The sequence below is a fragment of the Amblyomma americanum genome, chromosome 7 (assembly GCF_052857255.1).
Source record: "Amblyomma americanum isolate KBUSLIRL-KWMA chromosome 7, ASM5285725v1, whole genome shotgun sequence".
NCBI lineage: Eukaryota > Metazoa > Arthropoda > Arachnida > Ixodida > Ixodidae > Amblyomma > Amblyomma americanum.
The window spans coordinates 43,283,881-43,289,352 of NC_135503.1; the positions used below are offsets into that span (position 1 = coordinate 43,283,881).

Below are 5,472 nucleotides of genomic sequence, written 5' to 3' on the forward strand. Positions count from 1 at the left end.
AAAGCGCGACGGGTGTAACATATTAAATGTTATGGAATTGACTTTGCGCGACCATAGAGGTGATGTTCTGAATGTGGTAGTGAATTTCACGCAGTTGTAACCAGAAAAAGGCGTAATATTCGGCAAAGATACTGTTTCAGAATGCCTGGACGCAATCAGTTGTATGACACGACGTTACAATTACAAATGCTATATGGACGGGTGTGAATCCATTACATAGCCACTTGTTGGTTAAGTTGTGCACAGTAGTACTTGATGCTTGCATATATTTTGGTACACACATGGGACTTAATGCTTAATCTAAGCAGAGAATAGAAGTTATACAGTTTCCAACTTTGTTAATGGATTCGCTGCTGTCTTTTTCGGTCCTCCTTAAGTTCCTGCAAGCATGGTTTTTATGCTTCTATTCCGCCTCTTTGAACATAGACCGACAGCTAAAACTCCCTACGAATGAAACGTCTCAATGAGAGAGACAGGAAAGAAGAGTGTTTTGTAAGCAGTAAAAGAGAGCATCCGAAAATACAGTCACTGCAGGAAATCCTATATTAAGGACAGTTCTTGTGCGAGCTGCTAAAATTTCAGTGTAGCATGGCCTACCTTTTCTGAACCACAGAACTAACTTCGAGGACCTGTAAGTATTATTCCTGAAAATTACACTTGTATCAGCCAATATGCACTGCCTGAACGCCTTGTTTTTTCTTCTTCTTCTTCTTGTTCGTATAATTTAGCCAAACACACCGCAAGCAGAAACCGAGGAGGAGGTGAATATCGTGTTGTCTTGCACTGCTTCGCAAAAAAAAAAAAGCCGCCATTTAAATTTTTTTTCGTACTCTGTACATGTGTTCATTTTACATTTGCAGGAAAATAGCGGAGCCGTGAGTATCCTACACCCTGTCACACACAAGTGACGCCACTCGGGCACGCGAGAACGCGGCGATATTGGAAGTGTGAAAACAATCGGACTTGAAACTCCGCATTCAGTTGCGAAACTGAAGGTGCAGCGTCTACGAAAAGCCCTTTAGTAAACGGTGTTTTACGGATGCCCCCTTATCTGAGCGCATAGCTAAATCCTTCTAGACCACTATAGCACTGAAAAAAAAAACCGTCCTACCATGACACAACCGTGTCATGGCTGAAAGGTGGATTTTTCGCTTTTTCAGGGCCAAGGCTATGACGCGCGATGAAAAACTCAGACAAGAGCAAGCAGAGTGAGTACATGCTACAGTGGGGTCTCTCGTTGACGCGGCCTAAATGCATAAAAGAGCAAATCGGAGAAATATGGTGCCGTATACGAGAAGTATCTCACGTCAGCGCCAAAAAATATTCCGGGCGCCTTGCTTTGCGCGTCGATAACATTTCACATATATATATATATATATATATATATATATATATATATATATATATATATATATATATATATATATATATATATATATATATATATATATATATATATATATATAAGGTAAAGTAAATGAGGGGCCCGTTTGGCATGCTTATGAAAGGCGCTGGTGAACACTCTCAAGGTTCGCGTACACCAAATAAACATAAATACCCACGAGAGCAGCAGATTGGACAGCCGTCGCCGTAGCTCAGTTGGTAAGAGCACCGGACGCGATATTCGGAGGTCGTGGGTTCGGATCCCTCCGGCGGCATGGATGTTTTTTCTGCTGGTTTACAAGTAATTTTCTTTAAGTGACTTATTAATCTAAGTAATATTATCCCACTGATAAGCACAACGCATTAAAAAATAATAATAATAATAATAATAACGTTCCCCTATGCACCTTGGTTTCGGTGACGGTTGGCTCCCTTCATAAGCTATATATATATATATATATATATATATATATATATATATATATATATATATATATATATATATATATATATATATATATATATATATATATATATAATATAGTACGCATATTTTAAAGAAAACAGACGTGGTCTGACGAAGATTCAGCAACCTCTCTCTGTATCGTCTTCTTGCGCTGCAAAGATCCTGTTAACAGCTATGAACCAACAAGTCCAACTTGAAGTGTTATCTTTCTTTATTGGAACATTAGAATTATGGCTAATGACAGCAATTTAGTTGAAAATTTATTTTTCAAATTGTTAATGGCTAACAACTGTTAATTTTCCCTCACCTCCAGCCGTTTTTTTTTTGTTATGTGAAAAACTACAGAACTCAGGTTCCCGCTTCTCTTTACTAACGTCTACGGAAGATTACATGTACATCAGCAATTGTTAACAGGGCTGGCGTGCCTGTGTACAGGTAGAATAAAAAATCCGGCTTGGAATCTGAGAGTGAAATTTTAATCCTAGTGCTTCAACTTGCATACAGCGTGCGGCATTGACCAAGTAGTTCCGCTTGTTTTGTTTTGCTAAATCAATAGTAATGCTCGCAAAGTAATAAGCACGACAAATGGCTGATTGGAGCTACGGCCGGTCACATTTACATTTCACCTCCTCTTCTTAACCTAGGCTTTGAGTTTGCATGACATGTGTGTTCACGTGTTGGCGTACATGTTAGTGGTACTGTCGCATTTCTTATAAAGCTTAGTTAGATTGCGGAGCTTTGATTCACTGTGGCTTTGGAAGGTTCACGTGAAGATTACAATAAAACAGTTTCTATAACTATTTGGGCTTTTTTCGCAGTAACAATATTCAGGAAGTACAAAGTGCCGTTGTGTCATATATAACCTTGTTTAAATTTGCTAGCGTGGTGATATATTTATCCAGGTCCTCTGAGCAGCGGCTCTTGAGCGTTGGGCTTGATCATACCAAACAATTCTGGACAAAAGCATTTTTGAACGCGAAAAATTTTATGACAGCAATTTTTTTCATATATTGTAAGTTTTCACTATATCAGTCAATATATGCGCAGATCTCTTGTCAGCAGGCTTGAATTTTTTGCTGTTACCGTTTTTTCTGTCGTCAAAAGTGTTCCCAATTGATTTTTTGTGGCAGTCTTAACTGCTCGATGCGGTCGATGTAAACACTATAAAACAAATATTTTGCTACATATAACAAGAACGCACCATTGCCTTCAATATTTAGATAACAGTACCTTACAGTTTTCCAATATTCAAAATTTTTTTCCAAGAATTCTGAACATGGAAAGTCGGCTTTTTTTACGAAACTGCGGTGACGTATTCACAGCCTTCTCAACGCTGTGAAGTGTTTCAAAAGGGATGTTGCCTAACAAGTATTGCAAATCGAAGTTTCTAAGATGACTGCTAACTTGGACTTTGATGTGCGATTTCTCTTTTTCAGGCGCTACAGGATGATGCGCCTGTAAGTGAAAGGCCCACCTCTATAATTAGCACATTGCATCTGGGGGTGATCCAGGATTTCAATCTTTTTTTTATTGTACTGGCATGCTTGTTTCCGAACTCGCGCTCGGGTAACGCGTCAGCGCTCAGAGACTTGCTCGCTTGAAGAACAGTAGCTTTGAAAAATATTTTGCTAGGCTGCTTAAGTAAGTGATCGTTTCAACGTCACCACATCTTCATTCCAATCCTAAAGTTTTAACGAAACCAGCTACGCCGACAGCGGAGTTTAAACAAATTGGAGCTTAAAGAAGTCCGGCCGTATTTACAGGACGCTACACTAAAACACTAAATACAGTAGTGCAAATACACTAAAAATTCCAGAAACCGCTGTGAAATTTCTTAACTTAGCTAATCACATTAGCATCTTTATTAACATTGGCGATTTCAGCGGTGCGTACAAATATCGACGATAGAGTATCAAGTATATCTGTATCGAAAATCATTTTAGTTGTGTATCTCGCATCGGCGTCGAAAATACAATTTTTTAGGTGATCGGTATCGAAGACACTTTTTTCAAGTATCGTGACCAGCCCTCTGCATCCATGACAATCCAACGTTGCTTGGGCACGTCACCGATGTCTCCGTTCTCAGCATGATCATCCTAATCATTAGCCCAATTACGTTCTTGTGCACGGTTAAAGGCATCTCCAGTTCTGGGCTTCGGCACGCACAGCTAGACTTACAGTTGTGGCAGCCAAGACTGACCTGTACAGTAATAACAATTTTGGGGAAAGGAAATGGCGCAGCACCTGCCTCATATATCGGCGGACACCTGAACCGCGACGTAAGGGAAGGGATAAAGGAGGGAGTGAAAGAAGGAAGAAAGAGGTGCCGTAGTGGAGGGCTCCGGAATAATTTCGACCACCTGGGGATCTTTAACGTGCGCTGACATCGCACAGCACACGGGCGCCTTAGCGTTTTTCCTCCATAAAAACGCATCCGCCGTGGTCGGGTTCGATCCCGGGAACTCCGGATCAGTAGCCGAGCGCCCTAACTACTGAGCCACCGCGGCTGGGACCTGTACACTGAAGACCAGTTATGGCGACCGATATTGCAAGAAGTCTGTCACTTATGTGTGCTCGTTTATCCGAGCCTAGGATAGCGCTCCTGTATACCCGTTACGCCGACCGACGCGGTGATAATGGTTTATTCTTATTTGCAGGAAAAAGATTGCCAGGGACCCGGATGCAGTCGTAAAAGAGTGAGTACAAGTCACCCGATCTCGAATCGTTCGCGACGCCTCGAAAGCCTGCGACCGGGAAAAATCAACTTTCTTTGAAAAAAGGACATTTAAGCGCATTTTAGTAATGTCTGCTGCGAAATATGCTGAAAAGAGCTATTGCAGTGTATAACACAACAGAAAGGGCAGGAGCACTAAAGATGACACTGGCGTTGTCCCTGTTCCAACCGTTGAGCTCCCCCTTGAGCTTAGGCTCTGAACAGCTAAGGCTCGTAAGAGCTATGCTCTCCATGTCTTTGCTTCCTGCTCATGCAGCATCATCAGTCCTACTTCGATGCAGTCTCCGACAGAGGTACCGCCGCCTCCAGTGTTTTCCCCGTCCGACAAAAGCAGCTCCATGGCTACGACAACGCCGGCGGGCGGACCGACGAGCCAAGCCAAGCCGGTAGCCGTGCCGCCGCCCGCGTCGCGATTTCCCCAGGACTCACTCGCGCCAGAGTTCAGGCGATGACCGCGAACAGCGCTCAGATAGCGCTACCATGGGTTTATTATTTTTTAAATTATTTCCCAATGCGATTGCAAACGTTTGATCCAGACTGCATTTTCTGAATTTCTTTTTTGTATTTTCAGGCACGTTGCATGCAGTGTCAATAAAAGGAAACTTGCGCAACCTCAGAGCTCTCGTTCCGTAAAAGTGGACAGGTTTTGTGAAAAACGTACAAAACTCGGGGTTTGATTCCAAACTCTGCATAATCAGCGCTCTCACCATCTCTAGAAGTTGAGGGGTACTCTCCACCGCACCCATCTTGCGCTTAGGAGTGGCAGGGGTTCTGCGAAAACCTCGCCACGGGCTCCTTGGAAAACTCGGCAACCTGTACGCCTGTTGTCAGTGACAGCATACTTTGTTTTTGTTTTCACTCTTGGCAACAAACTCGACATACATCGGAG

At 42.4% G+C, this 5,472-nt stretch overlaps 1 long non-coding RNA gene across 1 annotated transcript; it reads left to right on the forward strand.

Moving 5' to 3' along the window:
* Positions 1–576: 576 nt before the first annotated feature.
* Positions 577–5,042, forward strand: LOC144097073 (uncharacterized). The gene is made up of 7 exons (XR_013306899.1): positions 577–631; positions 729–761; positions 861–875; positions 1,161–1,208; positions 3,286–3,306; positions 4,507–4,545; positions 4,840–5,042. It is a non-coding gene; the product is annotated as an uncharacterized LOC144097073 (long non-coding RNA).
* The last annotated feature ends 430 nt before the right edge of the window (positions 5,043–5,472 follow it).